We start from the raw sequence: 15,410 nt of genomic DNA on the forward strand, positions 1-15,410 counted from the left end.
GAGAAAGAAAAAGAGAGAGAGAGTTTGATGGAGACATCACTGATAATTCTTCTCTCTGTTAAGAAAAAGAAGGATGAGAACTAGGTGAGGATAACAGGTCACCCTGTTATGCTCTGTTTTGATGAGGTCCAGTTCAAGATTCTTCCAGGCAGGGATAGCACTTTATAAAGATCTTAAATTTGGTGCGATGAAGGATGCTTGCACATCGCCCAGGTTAGTATGCTAGAAAGCTGACCTAGAGGCTGTTCCCCCACAGCAGATTCTATGGATCGTTAACTCTGATACATATGAACATGTGTTATATAAGTGAATGTTTTTTTTTTACTCAAGTAAATTCGGGAAATGATGGATTAAACAAAGACCTACAGTCTTCTTATGTGAGGGCTTCTCAAAGCCTTTAATGTGCCAGTTATTAGGAATTACCAGGACAGGGATAGGGAGTACAGTGGTTTCCTAACATTACAAATCTTTGAATCATTTTGTCATGAAACACAGAATGAGACAAGCAACCCCCAGAACACATCTGGGAAATGCTGAATTCAGCTCTGCATTGATGGAGTCTGACACTCTCTAGTGGCAGACCCAACATTTATGTCCTTCTTTAAGGTTAGCTTGGGATCTCCTCAAGAACAAGACAGTAGGACACTTACTGAATGAGTCAGCAGGCCAACATGCAGTGTGACAGAATGCATAGACCTGATTTACTTTCATATCAGTTTTTTCAAATATTCTTCTGTTCCTTCCAAATAGCTTGCCCTCTGTGTCATGTCTCCTTACTTATTGTTCCCTCCTCTTGATGCAAACAAATGCACAATTAGAGGGTCCCTGATGACCCTGGGGCCCCACAGAGGTCTTCTGCTTCCCTTTGGCCTTAATTGTGAAACAGAGCCAGAGGTTATCTGAGGGTGTTTAACTTTTGAGCAAAGCTGCTACTACTGTGTGGCAGCCCCACCTTGTTCCTGCCTCGGGGCCTTTGCCCAGATCTTCTCTCCTGCCCCTTTCCCTTTTGCACCCTGCACTCCTGGTTTCACTTATCCTGCTTTATTTTTTTCTCACCACTGATGAGCATTTAAAACACACCATTTACTAGCTTATGCTGATCAGCCTATTTAATGAATGTTATATTTTAACAATGATGTGTTTAATTTCTCAATTCTCTAATTGGTTTTTATGTATTAGCTTGGTTTTGTTTTATGAATATAAATTCTTTCGAAATTCCTTATTTGTTTCCTTCCACTTCCCTTACAAATTACAGTTGCTCTTTCTGCCTCTTTTATATGAAACTTTCTCTGGGAAACTACACCTTTAATTTTAGTCTAACTTTCTTCTCACCCATGTCTCCAGAAATCTAAGCAAGCTCAGGGTAGATTTATTTAAAAGCTCTGATAATGACACTAATGATACATCCATCCAACATCCCTGTTGCAGTTCCTACCAGATGAGTTCTGGAGTTCGTGAGGGTTACACTAATTTAAAACCTATCTGGCTCAACATTGCACTGATTATGTCGAACCCACTTAAATGTACTTTTCAATCCAAAGAATTTGCATGTGCTTCAGGAGAACCCTGTGATAAGGGTACCAGTAGACTGCCTGTGAGTAGAAACCAGATCCATTTTTGCTTTCCCAAGAACCTCAAAATTCCACAAAACCACATCATTTCCTATAGTTGTATCTTAGGAGCCTTGAGGTAGGTGGTTGTGTCAAGGCATACTTTATTTCCTACTGTCCCACCTGCTCACTCCATCTAGATAGACGTCTTGAATTCTTTGCCATTCCTCCAACATACCCAGCACAATCTAGTCTCAGTGCCTTTGCGTTAGCTGATTTAGCCCAGACCTCTCCCCTTTCCCCTACCTCCACTTGGGTCATGTCTTAGTCCATTTTGGCTACTATAACAAAATACCATGGAGTGGTCTTAAAAACAACAGAAATCTCGAACAGTTTTGAAGGTTGAGAAGTCCGAGATGAAGGCTCTGGCAGATTTGGTGTCTAGTGAGGACCTGCTTCCTCATAGATGGCCATCTTTTCACTGCATCCTCACATCAGAAGGGGCAAGAGCTCTCACTGGGGCCTCTTTTATAACGGCACTAATCCCATTCATGAGGTTTTCTCCCCTCCTGATTTAATTTCATCCAAAGGCTCTACCTCTTAGCATCATCACACTGGGGTTTAGGATCTGACATATGAATATGAGGGGCACAAACATTTACACTAAAAAAAGTTGCTCACTTACCTCCCTCATGTGAAGCCTTTCAGCTAATCACCCCATTTAAAATAGAAATGGCCCATTCCACCCTGATATTCTGATATGGTTTGGTTCTGTGTCACCACCCAAATCTTACCTCAAATTGTGATCCCCAGGTGTTGAAGGAAGGGGCTGGTGGGAGGTAACTGAGCCATCAGCGCTGACTTCCCTTTTGTTGTTCTTGTGATAGAGTTCTCAGGAGATCTGGTTGTATAAAAGTGTGTAACACTTCCCCTTCCACTCTCTCTCTCTTCTGCTCTTGCCATATGAAGACCATGCCTGCTTCCTCTTCATCTTCTGCCATGATTGTAAGTTTCCTGGGGCCTCCCCAATCATGCATCCTGTACAGCCTGCAGAACTGTGAGTTAATTAAATCTCTGTTATTTGTGAATTACTCAGTCTCCTTACTTTGACCACAAGGTCCATATTGCTTTATTAAGCTTCAAGATATGGTTCCAATTACCATTGAAAGCACTGGCTCTTTCAAATGGAATAAAATTCATAGTTGTGATGGTTGCTTCATTTATTCCTTAAATCTTGTATACAAAGTGATTATAGATAGAAGAAGTTTATGAGATTATAGTGAGCTAATTGTTTCGTCTCTCTGAGTTCATGTGGATATATTTAAACTAATTCTAACTCAATTATATCACTTTATATTTTACCCCAATGGAAAAGGATCCCAATTCACAAACATTTTTTTAAAATTAAGCTAAGTGTATTTTTATATGCAGCACCCTTCTAGTAGTAATACTATGTATTTTTATATCAAACCATGGGAATTATACTTACTGAATTATCAAACTTTTAAGACATTTTTCCTTTGATAAATTCAGATTTCTTTCAAGAATATAAAAGGTCAGTACTCATGGTATGTTCATTTTTATAATGCTGTATTTTGTATTTAGGCAAGAACTCAAAAGTACGTACAGCACACACGGGTATGAGTTAATGATTTTGTCTTTTTCTGATCCTTGCTTGGAATGTCTGGGAGTGGTTTCTGTCAGCAATTTTCAAATTTTGGCAGGTACCAGAATCACCTGGAGGGTTCTTAAAACTGACTGTTGGGCTCTGCTTCCAGAGTTTCTGATTCAGTGGCATTTCTAACAAATCCTCTGGTGAAGTTGATGCCACTGGTCTGAGAACACCACCTTGAGAACCACTGGTGTGTATGGTTCTCTGTGTCTTATGAACTCAGCACTACGTACATCAAGACCTCAGAGTGCACCGGGAAACTTGAAGGCATTGAATACCACAAAAGCTACCCTTATTCTTAGTGGAAAATAAAAGTGAACAGCAGAACCTAGACAATTATTTTTTAAATAAATTCCTCTCATTGCTATGTGTTTCTGCAGGCTGAAATAGAGACCTAACCAACTCAAGCTGAACTTTGCCATAAAACATTTTAACTTGTTCTTATATTTTGTGATGTGCATTCTTTTTTTTCCACAAGAAGTTTAATTTCTCAGAGCCCTCGGCTATATTCACACAATTATTTTTTATCATCAGCTAATTCTTTTACTATCTCCTAATTTACAAAGGCTAGCTAAAAAAGTACAACAACATAAAAAGTATTTATTTAAAAACATTAGACACATATGTAAAATGTTGTAAAATTCAGAAAGTTCTCAAGAAAACAATTATTTAGTTTAGGTAATATGATATTCTCAGGGTTACTGAAACCATCACAAACAAGCTACTAGTCCAGTAATTTTAAACATAAAAAAATGAACATAAGCCTATAGCTGCTATTTGCGTTCTTTGATAATGGCATTATCACTACAAAGAAAGAAACACAAAATTCATGAAAATTAATTCACAAAAATATTTTTTCTCTGTTGTAATTAAGAACATCTAAAGTGAAAATTGTCAAGTTTCCTAGGGCTTTGTTCCACACCTAAGAATCCTTTATTTCAATGCAGGCCATTTCTTTTACTTTAATTCTGAGATTGTTGATATGAGAGTTGGTCCAGGAGGTAGCAGGAAGCTGGGGTCTGTGGTTGTATTTCAGGGGCAGTTAAGAAAGGAAAACTAGCAGAGGTATTTTTCAATGAAGGGGCAATCAAGACAAGACTCTGAAAGCAAGGAACAGAAATTTAAGTAGATTCTGATAAGCACTGGATAAGAGTCTCCAGAAGTGGATAGGAATTGAACTTGTTCCAGTACAGTAGGTTTTTTTGTTTTGTTCCTGTTTCCAGGATTTCTATTTCCCTTTTGGCTAAGTATAATTGATTAATTTTTTTGGTCCATTCCCAATCTTATTATAATACCTGTCAGGAGAATGAATATGTAATACTATTCTTTTCTCATTACCGTCCTAATATTGTCACTAGAAATAACTAATGTGCCATTCCGTATTATTAAGAGATTTGTTACATGAGCGATAAAGAACTAACATTCCTTATCTCATTCTATAGTCCCAGTTTTCCATGCAAAGGAGCTGGTTCAGATAAAAATTAGCTTCGTGCTTAGGTTAAATTCATTCCGTGAAGTGATAATATTTCAAATGCATTATAGAGGATTCTCCTGTTCTAAGTTCTGAGGTGGGAGGATTTGTCTAACGTTAAAAAAATGCATATGAAATATAAATGGTAATTTCAATGCATTTAAAAGAATAAAATAGGCCTTGTAATGCAAGCCTTCTTTAGTATATAATATGAAATGAGAAAAATGGAACAAATATCTTCACTATAAATTAAAGATAGAATCATTGGGAAGTTCAATCTATGAATATGTGTGGGCATGCATGCTTGCACATGTATTTCATATCCTTTACAAAATAACAGATCTGCTAGATTTCGGTAACTGTGATAGGGTAATGTTAAAAGACTATACTATTACCTACTACACATCGTACACTTTGCATGAAAAATAACCATAGAAATGTAAGGATTTTTGAAGATCACTTCCAAAAAAAATTTTAAAAGACATATTACTTACCTGAAGAATCTTCTTTGACCAAAAAAAGGGGGGTGGGAATACATATATGTATATGGATTCAAGCAAGATCTCAGCAGATATGTATTAAAAACACTTTTTCGGGTGTACCATTCAGTAGAGGCAAGGCCAGGAGAATATTGCTATGTGTTTAGAAGAGTTCAGAGGTGCTTCCAGATAGACCTTTTGGAAAAAGATTTCTGTGAGAGAGAGAGAGAGAGAGTGAGAGAGAGAGAGAGAGTGTATGTGTATCTCTGTGTGTTTATTGCTCCTTTTAAAAACAAGGGCAATCATATGTTGACTGTTTAGTAGAAGCCACAGTGTATTTCATTCATGACACATATATGGTGTGCCATCTCTTTACAAACTATATGAGGTAGGATTTTATACTCCTATTTTACAGATAAGGAAAACGGCTCAGGGAGGTTATGAAAAATCCTCAAAGTCACACAGTTACTAAGCAGTAGAGTCATAATTAAAACTTAGTTCAGTTTAGCTCCAAAGTCTATGTATTTTCTCCTCAGAATGCAGGAAGACTTCTAAGAGAGAAGTATGATTCTGAGTGCCATGTATAATAACTGATTATACACAAATAAAAATTTGCATTTTCTTAACTACAAGTATATAGGTGCATTTTCTTAGATTGTAACTTGCTATAATTTTGAAATTATAATTATTGAATATCAAATATCCTAAGTGTCTAACACTTAGTACAATATACATGAATAGATGCTTTGATAGTGTTGCTGCTACTGTTAATAATTATGCTCATTCAATAAAGGCACATTCAGTTTTGTGAGCTTTTGGTGAATTAGCTTTTTTAAAGAAACTAAGCAGAGCAGGTAACTACATCCTATAAAACCCTAATCTAATAACAGTCTGGGGTTACTGTGTAGGTTTTCACAATGACTGGGAGGTTTGTGTGGGCACTGGATGTAAACTTTAATTACACTAAGATAATAGATAATGCTTCTTATCATAAAGAAGTAAGTTTAATTCAACAGCCATTAGGAGAAACTAAAATTTCCAACCAGATCTAGGTCCAATGATATTGAGTTCTGGGTGTTTCAGCACCAAACTTCAGGGTCACCAACCTTGACTTTTAGTTCATTATAAAAACTAGTGCCCAATTAAAATATTCCTTGGCAAGCAACTTTCTGGAGCAAGGCAGACTAATTATGGTAGGGAATGAGGAGGAAGTCATGCTCTAAATCATGCCGTCTGACCTCAGAAGGAGAAATAGTTTAGTGCCAAGAATACAGCTATAGAGGGTAGTGAATAAGAAGGAATAAAATTTGCAGATATTAAATCATACCTCCTGAAAGGGCATTGAATGATATTATACTTCATTCTTGGATTTATTTGATAGCCATGTGGACGTTGAATGTGCATGAAATGTTTTACAAATTTATAATTTACAAATTACAAAATATAAAACATCTTAAGATGTTTTGGAATTTATGCATATAACATTTAATTTCTTAACCTATTAATATTTTAAAGTTACTATTGTATTGAAACTGGTGTTTCTATTATCATATCATACTAAATAATGTACTGAAATATTATATAGTAATAACTGCTTTGAATTATTTTTTCAACTAATGAAGGTGAGTTTGGTTTTCTGTCCTTGATTTTGTTTTATTTTTATCTACTGTATTTTATCATGTTATAGTCACATGCAAGAAATAAGCAAGGGGATCACAACATTTTGTTTAGCATAATAAGGGTTACATCCTCCTACATATTTTTAAATAATTTACATCTTGATAAAGAGACTATGTATAATAGTAATTCTCATTGTTCCTAAATAACAATCTTAGTAGATGTTTGATCTCTTCCTGAAAGTTTGACCTTCTTCCCATTTCAACTAGAAAAAAGTGAGTTATCTCATTACACATCACATGAAAATCTAAATGACTGTAATGTATAGCACACACATGTGTCAGCAAATCACAGAACTCAGCCTCAGCAGACTTTTATAAAGAGAGAAAGAACTTTGGATAGGTTTTCTACTCTAGAAACAAGCATGTTGACTCCTATAAACAGGTGGATTCCATTTAATTGAGTCTTTTCCGATGGTAACAACTGGATATTCTTTAAGAAGTATGTAAGGATGCAAAAAGGAAGAAATTTTTGCAATGACTAGAATCCAATTCTACAAATGTCTACCCAAAAATAAAAAAGTATAATAGATATATATATTTCTTTTTAATATCAACTTTCTGACTTTGCTTCTTAAGAAAAAAAATTACAAACTGTAAACCACATGGCTTTTAAACTGCTGAACTTTTAAATTGTATCCTATGTTGTATTTGTTCCAATCATCTACTTCTTTGGGACCACTTCTTGCTTTAGGACTCCATTACTAAATCATAAGTATGAATGCATGCATGTATGTATGTATTACTTATGTACTTGCTGAAAGTACATCATACTTTTAAGTAATGAGTTGTAATTAATGTATGTTCATGCATGATTTTGCTCCTTTCCAATAAGCTCTGCAGGATGCTGGCCGTAGTTGAGAGATGTTCCAGCTCTTGCTCTCTTTGGCGACTGCATTATTTCTGCTCAACATCTATTGGCTTTGCACTGGTGATTGTGTAAAGTTTTGAACCCCTTTTCACGCAAAGAGTTGCTGCCTATTTAAGATGCAAACAAAAAATTGATCCTCCATCTTTTTGACATTGTAGTATTCCTACTTTAGCATTATTAAATATTTCCTTGGCAGTCACAATTCTGACATGACTCAGGACATTATTTCTTTAACACTTTCCATCTGTTATTTTGAAACATCCACTGTCCTATGGCTGAAGTCCCTTTATGTTTAGTAATGCTTGAGGCTTCATGGTCAGAGCTGTATAAATAAGAATTTGAAAGTTTATAGAATTTTGTAGAATTTCTTCTTTTTGAGTGATGAAGGACCATCCATGATCTTTAGAGCAGAACTGTCCAACAGAACTTTCTGTGCTGATGTAATTGTTCTATATTTGTGCTGTCCAGGATAGTAGCCACCAGCCACATGTGCTATTGAGAACCTGAAGTGTCACTTGTTTTATTTAACTAAATTCACTTAAGTATGATTTAAATAGACAGTTACGGCTAGGGGCCACAATATTCAATAGTGCAGCCTTAGAGGATAACCAGAAAATTTGTCCAGAAATTTGTTTTGAAATCTATCTGTGTAGCCCTATTTTGTATTTGGGTTTATACTATTCATTTTTAACCATAATATGGTGATAATGACTGAGAGAAAAAATACATATATATGTACACTTATTTCTGTTTGTGTGTGTGTGTGTGTATAATTAATTGCCTTTCAAGAAGCCATTTATATTGATAGATGAAGAGAATTTCTGTGTATAAAATGTGTTCATCAGCTGGTTGATATTTAGAAGACAAAATCATGTAGATTCTGTTACATGTAAGAACTTGTATTTGGGTTTCCCTAATCTTAAAACTTCTGGTATCCTATAGAAATAATTGTATTCTAAGAATCTGGCATTTAACCTTTTGAATAGATTAGATGACGTACGGTAATACACAGGCTGCATTTAAAACAAAGAAATGGAGGACATTATGTGGAGTGAAATAAGCCAGCCACAGGAGGACAAATATTGCGTGATCTCACTTATATGGAGAATCAAAAAATGCTGACCTCATAGAAGCAGAGAAGAGAATGGTGGTTGTCAGGGATTGGAGGTGAAAGCAAAATGGGAGATGCTGGTTAAAAGGTACCAGGTTTCAGTTAGATATGGTAATTTCTAGAGAGCTATGGTACAGAATGGCGACTAAGGTTAATAGTAATATAATATTGACTGGGTGCGGTGGCTCATGCCTGTAATCCCAGCACTTTGGGAGACTGAGGTGGGTAGATCATGAGGTCAAGATATCAAGACCATCCTGGCCACCATAGTGAAACCCTACCTCTACTAAAAATACAAAAATTAGTTGGGCATGGTGGCATGTGCCTGTAATCCCAGCTACTCAGGAGGCTGAGGCAGGAGAATCACTTGAACCCAATAAGCAGAGGTTGCATGGAGCCAAGTTTGCACCACTGCACTCCAGTCTAGTGACAGAGCAAGACTCCATCTCAATAATAATAATAACAATAATAATAATAATAATAATATACTATTATATACTTGAAAATCACTAAGAGTAAATTTTAAATGTTCTCACCACAGAAAAAGTAACTATGTGAGGTGATGGAGATGTTAATTAGCTTGATTGTAGTAATCATTTCACAAGGTTTTTTTGGATTTGGATACCAAATCCAAACAGGTTGCAGCAATATAATGCCATCATTTCAATGTTGGGAAATTTCTGTCTTTGTAGCACTTGACACATGGAAAATGATAGTCATTATGAGCTGTGGAAGTCTTATGGTTCATAATAGGCATGTAGTAAAAAATTATTGAATGTTATCATATCATGTCTACTAGAAAGAATGTTTAAATCATTTGTCACTACTGTAGTCCCTCTTTATCCAGAAAAGATATATTTCAAGACCCTCAGTGGATGCCTGAAGCTGTGGTTAGTGCCAACCCTATATATAATATGATTTGTTCTAACATGGACATTCCTATGGTAAAGTTTAATTTATAAATTAGGCACAGTAAGAGATTAACTACAACTGCTAAAATAGAACAAATATGTTGTATTAAAGGCTAAGTGAATGTGGTCTCTTTTTCTCTCTTGTATGTGCTTTCTCTCTCACACACAATATCTTAGTTTACTGTACTAACTTACTTTCAGACCGTGGTGAACCACGGGTAACTGAAATCATGGAAAACAAAACTGTGGATAAGGGGGAGCTACTATATATTTATTGGTGAATATAATTCTTTTTCCATTGAGTTAGACAATTTTTGTTTTACTTGTCTCTAGTAACTTTTCTTCTCTTTAGAAATTTTTGTTGGATACCATAATAATGCCATATGTAATTATAAAAGGTTAAAAACAGAGAAAATAGTAATTTAAAATATTTATTAAACATTTTAAAATATACTCATTTTTTACTGTTAAAAATCCTAATAAACTGAAGATAACAGAAACATTCCCTATCAAATCAAGAATAAAATACATGTTTATTTTCACCATTCTTCTTATTTTTTCTGGAGGTACTGAAAATAGGAAACAAAAATATTAGCTTGGAGATGAATATAAAAAGATGAACAAGTTGCCTTTTGCATACAAAATAATATTTTCTGTAGGGAATCTTAGAAAACAAACTAACAATACTAGCAATTTTTGGCTGGGCACAGTGGCTCACACCTGTAATCCCAGCACTTTAGGACACTGAGGTGGGTGGATCAAGAGGTCAGGAGATCCAGACCATCCAGGTCAACATGGTGAAACCTCATCTCTACTAAAAATACAAAAAGTTAGCTGGGTGTGGTGGCATGCACTTGTAATCCCAGCTACTAGGGAGGCTGAGACTGGAGAATCACTTGAACCCGGGAGTCAGAGGTTGCAGTGAGTCGAGATCTCACCACCAGTTACTCCTTGCACTCTGGTCTGGCCACAGAATGAGTCTGTCACATACACACAAAAAAATACTAGCAATTTTTACAATTTAATAAGTTTAGCATGTGCCAGTAACTGTAAAATATTGATTGAGAATGCAAATGCTGGAATTAGACTGGCTGATTCATAATACCACCAAGATATGTAACTTTGAATAAGTGACTTATATTACTTATGCTTCACTTCCCTGAGCTATTAAATGGAAATAGTAATAGTATTTAATTTATAGAGTTCCATATATTAAATGGTATGATTCATATAAATTAGCAAAGCATCTGGCACTTAATAAATATTAATAAATGCTAATTTGTTTATTATTGTTGTTGCTACTTAATATAATGGAAAAATTATTCCACTTGCAGTAACAAAAATAAGAAAAAATGAAAGTATGACAGCATTAATTCAAAAGATCATGTCAATAAATTGGGAATTATTAGCTCTTCATTTTTTTACTAGACATGAAAAAAGACTATGGATTGTAGAATGAAGTATATTGGAAATCATTTAGCAACAATCTTCTTGAAAGAGGTATAAATAATGCACCAAGGATAAAAATAAAATGGAATAATAAAAAATACTAAATAAAAAAGCAAGCAGATAAAGAAGAGTAAAAGGAACATAGGGTGTCTGGGCACAATAAAACAATTTTAAAAGTATAGATTTAAATGTAACAATATCAATCATTACTTTAAATGCAAATTATCTAACTATACAATTAAGAGTCTGAGCGTGTCAAACTGTTTAAAATGCAAGACCCATGTATGAGATGTCTAAAAGAAAACCACTTTAAATATAAAGATGTAGGCACGTTAAAAGTAAATATATGGCGAAAGATATATTATGTGATGATTACTAAAAATAAAGCTATAGTTTTATATTTTTATATTTTATATATTTTAAATTTTATATATTTATTATATTTATAATTATAAATATTATATTTATAATTATATTATAAAAATTAATTATATATAAAATTATAAAATTTATATATTTATATAAGTTTTAAATTTTATATATTTATTATTAATAAAATATAAATTAAAATATAGAACATAAAATATTAACAGAAATTTTTTTTCAAATGACATCAAATACCAGAAATGTGGTCAAAATAACACAGAAAACATGATGATCCTAAATATGTTTCTATCTAAGACAGTTTCTCCATACAAGAACAAACAAAATATAAACTGGTCAACTGAAGACAGAAAACACAAATTCACAAGTACACTTAGAGACCTCAAAAATTCTCTGTTAATAGAATAGGGAGAAAAACTTGTCAGTCAGGATAATTATAACATCCCTACCATATTTGAGTGTGGTTCTGTGGGAGGTTTTTTGCCTTTTAGTATACCATATAATTTTTGTTGTTGAAAGCTTGACCTGATGTACTACACAAAAGGAAGTGGGTTACTTAGGTCCTTAAGTAATATGTTGATAAGATGTGAGTGAGGAAAAACATTCTATAGTTGCATGATTTCGTCTCAGTCATTCAGTGAGCCTATGCCCTGGGCTGTGATCTTCACAAGTGGTTCACCTTAGGTGAGACAAGGAGGATTAGATGGGGATGGAGTTTCCGGTCCCACGTGGAAAGCTAGAGGGGGGCTGAAGTTATTTATCTTCCCCTATGCAGAAGTTGCTCCTTGTTACTTTTTTCAACCAAAGTGAAATTTAGCCTTTGTACAGGCATTACTATGTTTATTCTCAGGTTTTCTACCACTAAGGTGAGGGTGTGATTTGGTGAGGTCATCAGAGTGATAAGAAAGGAGCTGCAGAATGTGATTCTTGTTATATTTTGTAATTGATTGCCTTTGCATAATTCAAAGATGCAAACTCTCAGCAAAGAGTTCACACTACAACTTTTATATTCTTATAATCTAAATGTTCCCCATGAGTTAGAACTACTTCTAGGTATTGACTTTCTTTCATATGTTAGCAGGACATTTGGGATATTTTCTAATTGTTTGTAATTGTAATTGTTATATAGGCAAAGAATTTTCTCGTTTTTTTCAAAGAGCTTGATTTTCTGTAAAAAAAAATTGTCCTGCTATATACTGCATATGTCAATAAACTGATCTAAAGCAAAAAGAAATTCTATGATAAACTGGGGGTGATGAATGATTTCCAGTTTAGTCAGTAAGAAAAGTGACTTATACCTACTACATACAAAGCATTGTGCCATGTGAGGAAGATACATACAGTTATTTGTTTCAGTATATCACATTTTGGAAGTCTATTATTTGCTAGGTAGTAAGTGCTGGATATTTAGGGTAAGTATGATGTAGATTCAGCTTTGGGAGCATTTAGTATAGTGAGAGAAATAGATACATAAGAAGTACCTTATATTGTCACAAGTGAAAGAAAAGACTTGAACGAAGACATTACAGAAGCACAGAGGAGGGTTATTTATTCCAGGATATTATTCCAAAGGTGCTAATGATCTAGATAGAAAATAGCTAAAGCACTGAAAATGTAACATTGATGGTAATGATAATAAATTCTATTTGTTCCTAACTTAATTTGCAGATCTAATGTTTCTCCTAAAAAGAAATTTTTTTTTTTCATTTTATTAACAAGGAGAGTAAAGGACAGAAATGGTATGTGATTTGCTTAATAGAATAGAAAGATTATGTGGCAAATTAGGGACTGGAAATGCAATAATCTGACTTATCACTCAAACATACCTGGCATAATTTATTCATGTTCTCCTTGATAGACTAGATGTCCTGGCGAAGTCATCTGTGGCAAGAGACACATCTCTGTTCATTTGGATTGGTTTGGCATCATTTGGTCTTTTGAGGACTACTTGCTTTATAAATGAGTACTCCCACATTGAAGGAGAGTGTAGCTTTTCTAAAACAACCTGCACAAAAACAAACATATTTTTTCTTTCATTCTAGGAAGACTGCCTTTATCCAGAGAAACCTTTTTCTTTCTTCTCTGATTTAAATTTGTAACAGAGAGCCTAGCTGTCAAAAATGCACCGATAAAGTTTGTCTTGCATTTATGTAGCCTCTTTGTAGTCAGATTCACGAATAAATGGTTTTTATGCCTTCATTCTGGTTTCCTTTACTCCTTGTTTTGTGTGAGGCATCCCTTGATCAAAAAATAGGTAATTCTATGATTTATAGGTGCTGTTTTTGTTTCTCCTCTACTCCTGACATTGACCATAAACATTAGCGATCATTATTCTATCTATTGATATCTATGGTTCAGCCACTGATTTCATAGTCAAGAAACATTGGCTCATGTGTTATTCAGGCAGTAACAGATTTCAGCAATTGAAATAAGGCACATTCTTAAAACTGCACAGCAGGCTGCATTCTTTTCTTCTTTTCACAGCAGAGGAAAGTTTGGAGCATAACGAACATAGGTAACATAGGTAATAAGACTCAAGGAAGTAGCCCAGTCTTGATCATCTTTACACTTAAGGACTGATTTAATGTTGAATTTCAACTTATTGTTTAAGCTGATAACTACCCTCTACCCCTACCACTCAATAATAGAAAAGTAATTTTTTCATTTTCATAAATCTTCAAAGGGAAAAAATTGATCCACCCAATTATGGGAGGAGGGAAATGACCCTTTTCTCTGTTAACTGCAAGCCAGTAGGCAGGTGCTGAATACTCTGAGAAATTTTGCATTAGTCATGACTGAGGACAAGAGTAAAACTTCACCCTTCAGCTAGCTACTGAGAAGCATATGCTGTGCGCCACTGGACAAGAACCTCTTGACCCACACCTCCTGATGTGTCTTAGTGGGTAAGCTGAATATCTGCTCTAGTGCGTATCTACTATCTCTGGTAGTATCTATTCCATTTTCTCCTGAGAACCTGGGCAAACATCCTGTTTATGGTCACCAAACACTTTCCATGTCTCAGGAAGAAACATATTAGATATCTCTGACACATAAGCTTTGTGGAAATCCTATGGATTCAAACCTATTGACTTGTAAATTAGGAGGTGCTGAGATTGTACCAAGTCTGAGAAGTGATTGCAAGGTCTGAAATGCAGGTCATAGTTTAAACCAAGCATAGCTTGGTGCTGGTGACTTTCTTGTCTTGAATGTCATGGCATGGCTTTAATATAATATTCATGATGAATCAAAAATTTTCTGTGTAGAGATTATCAAACAGGTTGTTTTATTGAATTGCTTTAATGACTCAGGCCAACACTCAGTTTGAATGTTTTCTATTGATAAAATCCCATTTGAAGAGATATGAAGATTTCATATAAAGACTGCACCATTTTATTTCTAATGGAGCAATGATACATTTACTCAACCTGGAGCCAAATCCAAATTACCTGTAAGTACACATAAAAAATCAATAAACTGCTTTTAACTTTTATTTTTTAGCATTAAAAATAAATGCAAATATAGACTGTGACATTTCTACTCTGAAAATTAGATAAAATATATTGAATATTTTATGTTCTGAATTAGTGTGTGTGTGTGTGTGTGTGTGTGTGTGTGTGTGTGTGTGTGTGTGGTGTGTTTAAAATTTCCAAAAGGTAAAATAAAAAAGGAAGATAATTGGGTTGTATTTTCATGAGTAAGAAATAGCTGATTTGATATTACACATATGTGGGGAAAAATATTGCCTCCCATTTTGAGTAATTTTCATGCAAAACATGAAGTTTTCATTATTTGCTGAAAGTTATAAATTGAGGATGATAATTCAAATACATTTAAGT

This window comes from Sapajus apella, unplaced genomic scaffold (assembly GCF_009761245.1).
Source record: "Sapajus apella isolate SASKATOON/1434 unplaced genomic scaffold, GSC_monkey_1.0 scaffold24, whole genome shotgun sequence".
Lineage (NCBI taxonomy): Eukaryota > Metazoa > Chordata > Mammalia > Primates > Cebidae > Sapajus > Sapajus apella.